Source organism: Rhinopithecus roxellana, chromosome 17 (assembly GCF_007565055.1).
Source record: "Rhinopithecus roxellana isolate Shanxi Qingling chromosome 17, ASM756505v1, whole genome shotgun sequence".
Lineage (NCBI taxonomy): Eukaryota > Metazoa > Chordata > Mammalia > Primates > Cercopithecidae > Rhinopithecus > Rhinopithecus roxellana.
This window is the reverse complement of record NC_044565.1, coordinates 1788943-1803798: the sequence shown is the minus strand read 5'-3', so window position 1 is coordinate 1803798 and position 14856 is coordinate 1788943. Positions and strand designations below refer to the sequence as shown.

The 14856-nt window shown below is 42.0% G+C and overlaps 1 pseudogene across 1 annotated transcript in view; it reads right to left on the bottom strand.

The window, feature by feature from the left end:
- The window catches only part of LOC104666770, a 31660-nt pseudogene extending 22540 nt beyond the window's left edge, over window positions 1–9120 (bottom strand). Inside the window, exon 1 of the transcript XR_004054397.1 lies at window positions 8962–9120. The product of XR_004054397.1 is annotated as a glycosylphosphatidylinositol anchor attachment 1 protein-like (transcript). The remainder of the gene's footprint in view (window positions 1–8961) is intronic.
- Window positions 9121–14856: the final 5736 nt, after the last annotated feature.

Genomic DNA, 14856 nt, shown 5'->3' with positions numbered 1-14856 from the left:
CAAGACCAGCCTGGACAACACAGTGAGACCCTGTCTCTATAAAAAATTTAAAAATTAGCCAGGTGTGGTGGCACGCACCTGTAGTCCCAGTTACTTGGGAGGCTGAGGTGGGAGGCTGAGGCTGTGACCACACCACTGTACTCCAGCCTGGGCAACAGAGTGAGACCCTGTCTCAAAAAAAAAATAAGTAAATAATAAAAATTAAAAACAGCCAGGCATAGTGGTACACTTGAGCCCAGCAGTTTCAGGCTGCAGTGAGCTATAACAGTGCCACTGCACTCCAGTCTGGGCAACAGAGGGAAACCCTGTTTCAAAAAAAAGTACAACCAGTTATCACTGTCAATTACTAGTGATGAATAGTACAACTAATTAAACAAACAGGTGTTTGAAAAAATAATGTTTTTTAGTAGCTTTTATTGTTGAATAGTTTCAGACGTACATAAAATTTGGGAAGATATCACAAAGACTTTTCACGTTGTCCAGACCCATCCGTATGTTTCCTCTCTTGCTAACATCTTACATCAGGATATACATTTATCACAATGAATGAACCAATATTAAGTCATTATTACAAACTAAAGTTCATACTTTATTCAGATTTTCTTAGTTTTCCTAATATAGTTTGGCTGTGTCCCCACCCAAATCTCATCTTGAATTGTAATCCCCAAAATCCTCAGGTTTGTGGTAGGAGGGACTGAGTGGGCCATAATGTAATCACAGGGGCGGTTTCCCCCATGCTGTTCTCCTGATAGCGAGTGAGTTCTTGGGAGATCTGATGATTTTCTAAGCGTCTGGTATTTCCCCTGCTGGCACTCATTCTGTTTCCTGCCGTCCGGTGAAGAAGTGCCTTCTGCCATGATTGTAACTTTCCTGAGGCCTCCCCAGCCATGGAGAACTGTGAGTCAATTAAAGCTCTTTGCTTCGTAAATTAAACCTCTTTGCTTCATACAGTCTGGGGCAGTTTTGTATAGCAGCGTGAGAAAGGACTGATATATTTCCCTTGTTTGAGTTCCATCAAGGATACCACTTAGTAGTGATGTCTCCTTTGGCTTCTCTTGGCTGTGGCAGTTCATCAGACTTTCTTTGTTTTTGATAACCTTGAATGATATTGAGGAGTGCCGGTCAGGTGTATTGGAGAATGTCCTCCAGTTTAAATGATGTTTTTCTCATTGTTAGATTGGGGTTATCGGTTCTGAGAAAGTTGATCTGAGGTAAAGTGCCATTCTTCTTACGTCATAGCAAGGGCACATGCTCCCAAGACCCTGTTCACATTAATGCTGATCACCTGCCTGAGGTTATGTTTATCAGCTTTCTTCACTGGGAAGCTACTTTTCCCCTGTCTATACTGCATGTGGCCTTTGGAAGGAAATCACTATGCAAAGCCCTCACTTAAGAAATGGGCAATTTGTGCTGCCTCCTTGTTGATTGGTTATCTGCATTAATCATTAGGAGTTCTTCTGCATAAGAGACTTCTATTCATTCATTTATTCATTTAATCATTTATATATGCCATCATGGACACCTGGATAGTTATTTTAAGCTTTTGATTATAGTTTAATACTACATTATTTATTTTGATGCTCAAATTGTTCCTGCTTTGGTCACTGGGAGGGCTTTCCAAAAGCTCCTTCTTTTGTTTGACAACATTGGATTTTCGTGGGTGTGTTTAGTTTTGTTTTTTGAGCACTTTCTTATTTTCAATCTTACTATCCAATCTTGTATTTTTGCTGCCCCAATCCCATTGTTATCGATTTCTCCAAGAAGCTCTGGTTTCTTTTATTGGAAGATCATATTAAAAACTTATATCTGGAATTCTGCCTAGATCCGTAAGAGAAGTGAGGTCACAGGACAAGCCTCAGCCCCCCAGAGTAGAGAGACCAACAGTTAGATACAAAGAACCACAACTGGCTGGGCACAGGGGCTCACACCTGTAATCCCAGTACTTTGGGAGGCTGAGGTGGGTGGATCACAGGTCAGGAGTTCAAGACCAGCCTGACCAACATGGTGAAGCCCTGTCTCTACTAAAAATACAAAAAATAGCTGGGGGGGTGGGTGCGCACCTGTAATCCCAGCTACTCAGGAGGCTGAGGCAGGAGAATCACTTGAACCCGGGAGGAGGAGGTTGTACTGAGCCGAGATTGTGCCACTGTACTCCAGCCTGGGCGACAGGGCAAGACTCTGTCTGAAAAAAAAAAAAAAAAAAGGAACCACAACTACTGCAGCAGAACCAGAGCGCCAGGTGGTAGGGGAGCCTGCAAAGCTGGTGGCGCTGGGCTCAGTGAGGATGGTTCTGATAGCTGCAGGGGAAGCCAGTCATGGGGGCACATGTGTAAGCCTTGCCTCCTGGAGCTCCACCAGATTCTCACAGTGAATCCTGGAGAGAAATCTCAGAGGGCTTCAGGCAGGTGGAGGAGAACAGGCACCATTTTGAAATATGACAGAGCATTCTCCTCTGAATAAAATCTGTCCTTGGGAGAAACTTTTATTCCAGCTTGATTGAGGCATAATTGAGAAATGAAAATTGTATATATTTAAGGTGTGCAAGGTGATGATTTGATATACATATACATTGAGAAATGATTGCTACAATCAAGCTAATTAGCACATCCCCTGCATCCCGTGTGCATGTGGGGTTAGAACACTTGCTATCTACTCTCTTAGCAAACTCAAGTATCCAATACAGCATTATTAACTAGAGTCACCATGTGTGCATTAGATCCCCAGAACTTGTTTGTTTTATACCTGGAAGTTTGTGTTCTTTGGCCAACACCTCCCCATTTCCCCACCTCCCACACCCCCAGCACCTGGCAACCACCAATCTACTGTCTGCTTCTATGAGTTTGACTTTTTCAGATTCCACATATATACAATATCACATAGTATTTGTCTTTCTATGTCTGGCTTATTTCACTTAGTATAATGTCCTCGAGGCTTACCCATGTTGTTGCTGCCAATGGCAAAATTTCTTGCTTTTTAATGCTGAATAACATTCTGCCTTATATTCTATATATACCTCACATTTGCTTTATCCACTCACCTGTTGAGAGACACTTGGTTGTTTCCATAACCAAGGTTCTTGTGAATAATGCTGCACTAAACATGTAATGCAGATATGCCTTCACGACACTGATTTCATTTCCTTTGGGTATCTTCCAAGAAGTGGGATTGCTGGATCATATGGTAGTTCTATTTTTACTTGTTTGAGAAACATTACATTCCCAAGAGCAGTGTACAAGAGTTCACTCTTCTCCACCATCGTTATCTCCTGTCCTTTTGATAATAGCCATCCTAACAAGGGAAGCCTTGCTTCTCAGTGCTCTCTGCTCACAGTACAAGGAAATGTGTGTATTCTCACGTGGATACAGACTCCTGGAATGTGTGTCTAAATTAAGGTAAGCATGAGTCACACTGGTGTCTTCAGCACTAACCCATTAGCGTAAGGCTCATTCTAGCTTCTCTTCTCATCTGTGACTTCTCACTCCAGCAGTGAGAAACCAGGCTCACGCCCATCTGCCAGGCATTTAACTCATTGTGCAATTCCACACTAGAGGTAGAGTGGCGTCAGAACTGTTAACTGTTACCCTTGTGGGAAGGAACTTTCTAAAAGAAACAGCACCATTTAAGGCCAGTCCCTTTGCCTTTAGCTTTCTGGGTCTCCCTCATTTCCAAAGCCACTTTGATCAGCACCCTTCTCCCACCATCAGTGGGACGTTTGTTTCATACATTTATGACATGGTTAGGTTCTTTGTCGCATTCTGCATTCCATCCTGACATCCTCTAACCTCCTCAGTGACTATGTTAATTTGCATACCTTACCACATATTCTTTGGGTTATAACCTTCTATGGGTTTTAATTAATGCATAACAGCGGGTGTCCACCGTTAAAGCATCATAAAGAATGTTCCTCTTCAAGCTCCCTGCTCCCAAAACCCCTGGCAACCACAGATCTGTTTACCCTCTTTGCAGATTTGCCTTTTCCAGAAGGTCATGTAAATGGGATCATACAGTACATAGCCTCATCAGACCGACTCATTTACTTAGCAACATAGATAGAGTTGAGTTCATCCATATCTTTGCATGGGTTGATAACTGGCTTTTTTTTTTTTTTTCTATTGCTTCATTGCATGGATGTAGCCTGGCTTGCTTATCCATTCACCTATTGAAGTGCATCCTGATTTATTCCAGTCTTTGACCATTGTGAAGAGAGCTGCTGTACATATTTATGTGCTGCTTTTTGTGTGCACATAAGCTTTTTTAAAAGTTGGCTGAATAAGCAGGAGTGTGATTTGCTGGATCATAGAATGAGATTATATTTAACTTTGGGGGGGAAGCATCAGACTGTCTTCCACAGTGTCTGTACCATTACACATTCCCACCAGTAATGAATGAGAGTTTATTTTCTTCCACATCCTGGATGACTATTGGTATTGTCTTTTTTTGTTTTTTTAATTTTAAGATTTTAGCCTATCTAATCAGTGTTCAGGCCTATCTCATATTGTTTTAATTTTTCTTCCCTTAATGAAAAATGATGTTGCATGTTTCCTGTTTATTTCCTATGCTTACCTTGCTTACCTGTATATCTTCTTTGGTGAGGTGTTTAGATCTTTACCCATTTTTAATTGGGTTGTTTGTTTTCCTGTTGTTAATTTTTACAAAGTACTTTAGATACAAGTCCCTTTTTAGCTATGTCTTTTTCAAAGGTTTTCTCCCAGTCTGTGTCCTGTCTTTTCATTCTCTTAACAAGGTCTTCCACACTTCTGAAAATTTTAACTTTAATAAATTTCATTTTATCGGCCAGGCACGGTGGCTCACGCCTGTAATCTCAGCACTTTGGGAGGCTGAGGTGGGTGGATCACTTGAGGTAAGAGTTCGAGACATTTTCGCAACCTACTCATCTGACAAAGGGCTAATATCCAGAATCTACAAAGAGCTCAAACAAATATACAAGAAAAAAACAAACAACCCCATCAAAAAGTGGGCAAAGGATATGAACAGACATTTCTCAAAAGAAGACATTCATACAGCCAACAGACACATGAAAAAATGCTCATCATCACTCGCCATCAGAGAAATGCAAATCAAAACCACAATGAGATACCATCTCACACCAGTTAGAATGGCAATCATTAAAAAATCAGGAAACAACAGGTGTTGGAGAGGATGTGGAGAAATAGGAACACTTTTACACTGTTGGTGGGATTGTAAACTAGTTCAACCATTATGGAAAACAGTATGGCAATTCCTCAAGGATCTAGAACTAGATGTACCATATGACCCAGCCATCCCACTACTGGGTATATACCCAAAGGATTATAAATTATTCTACTACAAAGACACATGCACACGTATGTTTATTGCGGCACTATTCACAATAGCAAAGACTTGGAATCAACCCAAATGTCCATCTGTGACAGACTGGATTAAGAAAATGTGGCACATATACACCATGGAATACTATGCAGCCATAAAAAAGGATGAGTTTGCGTCCTTTGTAGGGACATGGATGCAGCTGGAAACCATCATTCTTAGCAAACTATCACAAGAAGAGAAAATCAAACACCGCATGCTCTCACTCATAGGTGGGAACTGAACAATGAGATCACTTGGACTCGGGAAGCGGAACATCACACATTGGGGCCTATCATGGGGAGGGGGGAGGGGGGAAGAATTGCATTGGGGAGTTATACATGATATAAATGATGACTTGATGGGTGCTGACGAGTTGATGGGTGCAGCACACCAACATGGCACAAGTATACATATGTAACAAACCTGCACGTTATGCACATGTACCCTAGAACTTAAAGTATAATAAAAAAAATATATATATATATAAAAAAAAGAGAGAGAGTTCGAGACAAGCCTGACCAACATGGTGAAACCTTGTCTCTGCTAAAAATACAAATATCAGCCAGGCATGGTTGTGGCCACCTGTAAGCTCAGCTACTTGGGAGACTGAGTAACAAGAATCACTTGAACCAGGAGGTGGAGGTTGCAGTGAGCCAAGATCACGCCACTGTACTCCTGCCTTGACGACAAAAACAACACTCTATCTCCAAAAAAAAAAAAAAAAAAGCTCACTTTATCAATTTTTGTCTTTTATGGATCATGCTTTTGGACTTGTGTATAAACACTCATGCAAAACCCAAGACCACATAGATTTTCTCCTAACATTTCGTCTAAAAGATTTTTAGTTTTATATTTTACATTTAAGTCTATGAATTATTCTTAGTAAATTTTTTTATGTGTAAAGTTTATGTCTATATTCGTTTTTCCCCATATGGTCACCAAATGGTTCCTTTACTATTTGTTAAGAAGACTATAAGTCAAAAGGCTCCTTTTTCTCTGTGACAAAGATTGGTTGACTGCATTTACATGGGTCTAATTTTGGTCTCCCTCTTCTATTCCAATTATCCACATATTCAGAGTGACTAGAATAGTTTGATAATAGACAGAAATTGGAACTGTCAGAGCATACTAGGAAAAATAAAATTCCCAAAAAGAGGTTATGTTCCAATTCTGCTTTAGTTCCAACCCAAAGGCTGAGAAACACTCCATGGAATTTAATTATAGGGAGATAACTGTGATCTTACCGAGATTTATGAACAGGAAGATCCTTGGTGATTGTTGTCAGTCAAAGGGTGGCTTTGACGTAGCACCTGTCTGTGTTAGGGCAAATACAGCCAGGGAAAAGGTGATATTTGGAATCATCTGGGATTGGGCTCTTGATCAATAGATACGAAAAGTCAGATGGACTTGAGAATTGTTGGTCCTTGGTATGTATGTGTTGCAATGCGTAACGATGAGTAGTGTGAAGGAAAAATAGAATTTGGGATCCCAAACTCACTATGCCAAAGGGAAAGTTAAGCGTGGGAGACTGAGTCAGGCAAAAACTGCCTTCCTTTTGTTCCCAAACAGACAGCTGTAATTCCACATGCTTGTGTTATGCGAAATGTGAATTCATTGAGCGCTAATCAGAGCCCCACAAGAATGAAAGCACTTGCCTCGCTGCCTACCCTCCCTCCTCTTTTTTCCTCCCCTCCTGCTTGCTCTTTTCCCTTTAAATATTGAAGCTCCCAAAACTCTCTTTGGAAAAAGCATAGGTCACAGATCCTACTGTAACTTGCATTTCTTTTTCCTGGGTATATTCTCAACCTGGGCAAAATAAACCTCTAATCAATGAAGATCTGTCTCAGGCACTTATTGGTTTACAGTAAAAATGGGGAGACGTGGAAGCTGATGTTTGGGGTATGGAGTAGAACCTGGGCGTGGGGTAGGGTAGAGACTGTGTGTACAGACTGAAAAAACAGGGCTGTGATAACAAGGAAAAGCCTCTCCTGGCTGGTCAGACAGGAGACATATCCTGGTAAAACCTGGCTCTGGTGTCCACCTCTCTCAAGACAAACACATGTAGAAATTTGAGATAGAGATGGGCAGAGCTTGGTTTAAATTCTAGTTCTGTCATTTTGTAGCATGAGACTTGGTCACATTCATAAAGCTTTTAGAACTTACTTCACATCACTTGTTATATGGACAGCTGATCCATAAATAGCACAATTATTGTGAGGATTTTTTTTTTTTTTTTTTTTTTTTGAGATGGAGTGCTGTGCTGTCACCCAGGCTGGAGTGCAGTGGCACGATTTTGGCTCACTGCAACCTCCGCCTCCTGGGTTCAAGCCATTCTTCTGCCTCAGCCTTCTCAGTAGCTGGGATTACAGGCACGCACCACCACGCCCAGCTAGTTTTTATATTTTTAGTAGAGACAGAGTTTCACCATGTTGGCCAGGCTGGTCTCAAACTCCTGACCTCATGATCCACCCACTTCAGCCTCCAAAAGTGCTGGGATTACAGGTGTGAGCCACCACACCCGGAGGATTAAATAAGCAATTGCAAGTAACTGATTCAGAGAGTCTCAGTTAATGCTATGGGAATTTTTTCTCTTTTGGGGACCTCACTCAAGGAGTTGTCTTCCCACCCTGTTCATGACTCATTATCACTATCTGTCCATGCAATACATCCAATTATTAACGTTGTTCTGGAAAGTAGTCTACTGTTGGCAAATGCTTCAAAAACATAAATTATGAAATGCTGAGATGTTCCTGCCAATGATAATTACTAAGGCAGAACTCCAGCTACCATTTCACTAAGATTTCCAAAGGAATCAAATGTCCCCCAAAACTAAGCTCCTTCCTCTTGTATTCTATGAGCTCCACTGCTGTAGGGTGACTGTGAGACACAGCAGTAGCATTAGAAAGGGCTCACTCCCTCTTCCTTTTGGTAAAAGGGGTTTTGTTGCTAAACTAATATAGTGAGCCACTGAACCCTCCAACAGGGGATGAGGCTTTGAACTGTTATGTCCACTGTTTAACAGATTCCAAAGGTGCTTGGCTGCACATTCAGGCCCTGGGGCATGGAGCTAGGATTGAGTGTCTGGTGCTGCCTGAACCCACACGTAGAGGAGTCAAGATGATTGAGGGCAAGTGCATTGGAGGGTGCGGGCAGGGAGCAGCGTGGGGGCTGGGGGACAGAGCAGGGTGGAGAGGAAGGGGGTAGGGCGGGACAGGACAGGGAGGGTGAGGGCAGGGCACAGCAGTGAGGTTGTTGCTCTGCAGGGCTAGGTGAGTGTTACGGAAGGATGCTAATGCACCTAACCAAGAAGTATTAAGTCACAAAGTTTTGTTCTTGGTTGTGCAAACAAGAATCACCATGTGGTATGAGTCAGGTCCTCCTAGGATTTGCCCTCAGGGAGGGAATTACATGATCTCCCTGAATACCAGGTCTAAGCAGAGCATAAAACACTATAATTGTCCTCTTATTTTTCTGTAAAATGAGGATTTTCATATGTTCCTTATGTGCTGCTGTAGCCAAAGCCTTCTTCCTTGTGACCTGGGAAAAAGGGCTCCTCCTGTTTGTCTTAGGTCACCCTGCAGGTGCATGTGGGTTGGACCTGGTGGCACTCACTCCCAGATGAAGGCTTGGAGGTCCATGACAGGATGAATAAGACCAGGCTCTCATGGTTTCTTCATCCTTCTTCAGCTTTGTCTGCTTAGTTTTCAGACTATCCTGAGGGAGACTGTGAAGGAAGACAAGTGGCGGCCGAGTTCCTGACAAGGAACCCATGGGTGCATGGGGACTTGCTCTTTTTCCTGAGTTGATTACCCTTTGCCAGCAGATGAGCACATTTCTCCTCTCGGCCTGGATCTTCTATTAGTAAGTGTGTCCGGGAAGTATTCATGAAAGTTCTGTTTCTCCAGAACCCTGGAATGCTCATGGCAGGTCAGGAACTGATCATGAGATCATGTCCTTCCCAACATGTGCACCAATTTTTTCATTCTATATTGAGGATATCCTTTCAGGGAACATGAGTGAAGGGCTATCTTTTTCTCATCCATCCAATGCCATGATGGGGAAATGACTCACTCAATCAACCATGTCAGTGGCTGCAGGGGTCTTAGGTGTGTGGTGACCACAGGTGACAGGGATGTGTGACAGCCGGTGCTGAAGGTCAGGTATGGAGGTAGGTGTTTCATCAGGTGCTCAGCCCGTCAGGCCAGGCAGCTTCCACATACGCTACTTCGTCTCTATCCTCATCTGTTTTCTTTCACAGCACTTACAACTGCCTCAACATTGTTTGTTTACTTAAATCTAGTTTATCAACCTCTAGAACATGATTTCTGACCACAGCTTTTTGTCTTTATTACAACTCCATCTCCAACATTGAGAACAGTGCTGGGAACTCAATGACTATTTTTCTGAATAAATAAATGGATTAAATTTTTACTAAGTGACAATACTGTTTTAAGCACTAAGCTAGGGTTTGAGACCACAGTAATAAAAATAACAGCCATTTTTCTTTACCAGACAGAACCTAGATTGTTTCAATGGATCTTAATTTTATTAGATTAATTATGAGAATAAATTCCACAACCCACTGTGGAAATATTTAAATCTTCACTGCTTCTGAGACTGTCTGGCGCTTGGTGTCAGGGGTTCTCCTTCCTACTCCAGGGAAGGGCCGTCAATGTCCTTGGCGTTCAAGGTGCTCTTCCTCGGGTGCCCTTCTATGCTCACCTTGTCTTGTTGGGAGCCTGCCCCAGATCTGAAGATCATGCACAGTTCTCACACAGAATTCAAAATCCATGCAACTTTGCCCACAGAGCATCAGCTCTGCAAATCATTCATGATTTCCCAGTTGAAGCAAGGAGCAGTGCTGTGGAGGGAAGGAAGGATTTCCCCAGAGCCCAAATCCAGGTAGGCTGCAGACAGATAGGCTCAGTGCAGGAGGTGCCTGGTCGGTGAGGGACAGAACTTTGATAATGACAAATGCAGATGACCTTGAGTGAATGATATTTTTAGAAAACTGTGAGAAGCTGTTGGGCGCGGTGGCTCACGCCTGTAATCCCAGCACTTTGGGAGGCCGAGGCAGGCAGATCATGAGTTCAAGAGATCGAGACCATCCTGGCCAACACGGTGAAACCCTGTCTCTACTAAAAATACAAAAAAAAAAAAAAAAAACTAGCCGGGCGAGGTGGCGGGCGCCTGTAGTCCCAGCTACTCGGGAGGCTGAGGCAGGAGAATGGCGTAAACCCGGGAGGCGGAGCTTGCAGTGAGCTGAGATCTGGCCACTGCACTCCAGCCCGGGCGACAGAGCGAGACTCCGCCTCAAAAAAAAAAAAAAAAAAAAAAAAAAAAAAAAAAAAAAAAAAAAAAAATACAAAAACTAGCCGGGCGAAGTGGCGGGCGCCTGTAGTCCCAGCTACTCGGGAGGCTGAGGCAGGAGAATGGCGTAAACCCGGGAGGCGGAGCTTGCAGTGAGCTGAGATCCGGCCACTGCACTCCAGCCCCGGCGACAGAGTGAGACTCTGCCTCAAAAAAAAAAAAAAAAAAAAAGAAAGAGAATAGCTCTCTGCTACAGAGAGGCATCCCAGGAAAATGGGTTGCCAATCTGTGGTGAAATGCAGGGGGTTTTTATAGATGAGCTAGTGGGGAGATGGTGTCTGATCTACACAGGGCACGAAAAACCGGCTAGGACCAGTTGTGCCATTTACATAGGACATGAATCTCTGGCAGCCCCCACCCCAATCTTTGATTATGCAGGTGTGTAGCTACTCCATGTTGCTTATTTCTTTCTTACTGTATACATGGTAACAAAAAAAGGGAAGGTGGAGCCCCATGGTGGACATGCCTGGCCCCAAGTAGCCCTTTTCTATGGGTGTAGCTGTAGGCCTTCCCCCGTGAAAGCTTCCAGCTTCCTTATCGATGCTTGCAGCTCAATCTTTCAGGCTTCTCTTTGTTAGAAAAGCAATGATTTCTTGGGCTGCTTTTTGTTAGAAGGGAAGTTCTGTCGAGTACTCTTTGGCCCTCACTATCTGCCTAAATAATTTCTTTATCTCTCCTATATCAAGAGCTCTCACTGTATTTACACACACACACACACACACACACACACACACACAAAGAATTATAGAGAAGAAAAATCATATGAATGTCAGATATGTGGGAAAGTCTTCAGTCAATTCTCTGTCTATGAACAACCTGGGAGAACCTACATTATAAATGTAATAAGTGCATAAGAGCCGTCAGCAGTAGCTCTAAACTTTATAAACACCAGAGAACTTACATGGGGGAGAAATTTTATGCCTGTCATCAATGTGGAAATGCCTTCACACCTAACTGATCCTTTAAACAACAGGAGTGAACTGTACTGGGGATAAGCCCTTGGTCTGTAATCACCTTTAACAAGCATTCAGTAGAGGTCCAGCTTCAGTGTGCACAAGAAAACCCAGAGGAGAAATAGTCTCTAACAAGAAATAGGATAGACATTCTGAATCAGGAAGAGGAAGCTTCCTGGGTGTTTTAGGGAAATACTGGAGGATGTGGTATAGTAGAGAATACATCTAACACTGTCTTTAGTTCCTATCACAGAGCTTCAAAAACCCTTGGAATTTTCTGAGTGATAGGAGTGTCTTAGACATGCTAGTGAGGTAACTGTGGTGAGCCCCTAGATAGCTTCAGGGTGGGGACTGGTCACCAGAAAGATCAACTATGCAATTATAGGGTGGTTACTTTGAGCCAGCTCAACCTGGGGGTGGGAGGAGCAGGAGATTGAGTTTGATTATGTGGTCAATGATTTAATCATCCTAGCCTACATAATGAAACCTCAGAAAGATCTCTAGACACTGAGGCTCAGGGGAGCTTCTAGGTTGGTGAACACTTTGCTGACCAGGAGGGTAACCAGCAGTGACTCCATGGGGAGGGAGCACACAGCTTTACATTCCCTCCAGACCTCGCCCTATACATCCCTTCATTTGTTGTTACCAAGTTGTATGTTTTATAATAAACCTGTAATCATAATTATTGCTTACTCTTGAGCTCTGTGAGTCACTTCAGTGAATTATTGAATCTGAGGGGAAATGAAAACCTCTGATTTTACAGCCAGTTGTGTAGAAGTACAAGTGGCTTGGGGCCCCCCAAGGTGTGCCTGGCATCTGAAATCTTAAGAGCAGCTTGGTGGGAATGAGCCTTTAAACATGTGAGGTCTGATGCTAACTCTTGATAGTTAGTGTCAGAATTGGATTTCCATATACCCCTGGTGTGGTTAAAATGGAACAGGGGAACATCAGATAATTTATACTGGAGAAGGAAGTGAAATAAACATAAGAAACCTTTTACTCACAGAGCAACTCTTGTAGGACACACAAGGATTCACATGCTACAGAACAATTTCAGTGTAACCAACGAGGGACAGGGCCCAGTGACCACTCACTCCTCAGTCAGTATTACAGTTCTCACAGTGGGGCAATACTAATCCTAAAGTCAAAGTAGAAAAACTATCTGCTGGAATTCATCAGAAAACTCAAACCAGGAAAAAACTCTAAAGAACCCTTTAGGAAGTCCTAGCTAGCTAGAGCAATCAGACAAGAGAAAGAAATAAAGGGCATCCAAATTGGAAAGGAAGAAGTCAAATTATTCTTATATTTGACATGATCTTAAATTTGGAAAAACCTAAAGACTCCACCAAAAAACTATTAGAACTGGTAAATTCAGTAAAGTTGCAGAATACAAAATCAACATACAAAAATCAGTAGCATTTCTATATGCCAACAGTAAACAATCTGAAAAAGAAATCAAGGAAAAATCCCATCTACAATAGCTACAGATAAAATAAAATAAAATATCTAGAAATAAACTTAACCAAAGAAGCGAATGATCTCTACAATGAAAACTGCGAAACACTGATGAAAGAATTGAAGAGGACACAAAGAAATGGAAAGATATTCCATGTTTATGGATTGGAAGAATCAATATTGTTAAAATGTCCATACTACTCAAAGCAATCTACAGGTTCAATACAATCCCTATCAAAATACCAAAGACATTCTTCACAGAAATAGAAAAAAAAAAAATCCTAAAATTTACATGGAACCACAAAAGACCCAGAATAGCCAAATCTATCCTGAACAAAAGAAACAAAACTGGAAGAATCACATCACCTGACTTCAAGTTATACTACAGAGCTATAGTAATCAAAACAGCATTGCACTGGCATAAAAACAGACACATAGACCAATAGAACAGAATATAGGACTCAAAAACAAATCCATACATCTGCAGTGAACTCAATTTTAACAAAATGCCAAGAACAGACATTGGAGAAAGGATAAATCGTGCTGGGAAAACTGGATATGCAAATGCAGAAGAATGAAACTAGACCGCTGTCTCTTGCCATATACAAAAATCAAACCAAAATGTATTAAAGACTTACATCTAAGTCCTCAAGCTATGAAACTACCCCAAGAAAACACTGGGAAACTCTCCAGGACATTGGCCTAGATTCAGATTTTTTGAGTAATACCCTACAAGCATGGGCGACCAAAGCAAAAATGGACAAATGGGTCACTTGTTAAAAAGCCTATACACAGCAAAGGAAACAATCAATTAAAGTAAAGAGTCAATCCACAGAATGGGAGAAAATATTTGCAGACTACTCATCTGACAATGGATTAATAACTAGAATATATAGGGAGCTCAAACAACTCTATGGGGAAAAAAATCTAATAATGTGATTAAAAACTGGGCCAAAAATCTGAGTAGACATTTCTTCAAAGAAGACGTATAAATGGCAAATAGGCATATAAAAAGGTGCTCAACATCATCGGTCATCAGAGAAATGCAAATCAAAACTACAATGAGATATCATCCCACCTTAGTTAAAATGGCTCTTATCCAAAAGACAAGCAATAACAAACGCTGGCAGTGAGGTACAGAAAAGAGAACCCCTGTCCACTGTTGGAGGGAATGTAAATTAGCTCAACCACTATGGAAAACAGTTTGGGGGATTTCTCAAAAAACGAAAAATAGAACTACCGAATGATCCAGCAATCCCACTGCTAGGTGTATACCAAAAAGAAAGAAAATCAGTATATCGAAGGGATATCTGCACTCCCATGTTCATTGCAGCACCATTCACAATAGCCAAGATTTGGAAGCAACCCAAGTGTCCATCAACAGACAAATGCATCAAGAAAATGTGGTGCATATACCCCATGGAGTACTATTCAGCTGTAGAAACAGAACAGGATCCTGTCATTTGCAACAACATGGATGGGGAACTGGAGGTCAAAGTGTTAAGTGAAATAAGCCAGGCACAGAAAAACAGATTTCCCATGTTCTCACTTATTTGTGGGAGCTAAAAATCAAAACAATTGAATTCATGGAGACAGAAAGAAGGATGGTGACCAGAGGCCGGGAAGGGTAGTGGAGGGTGAGGGGAAATAGGGATGATTAATGGGTACAAAAATTTAGTTAGGTGGAAAGAATAATATCTAGTATTTGATAGCACAACAGGGTGACTAC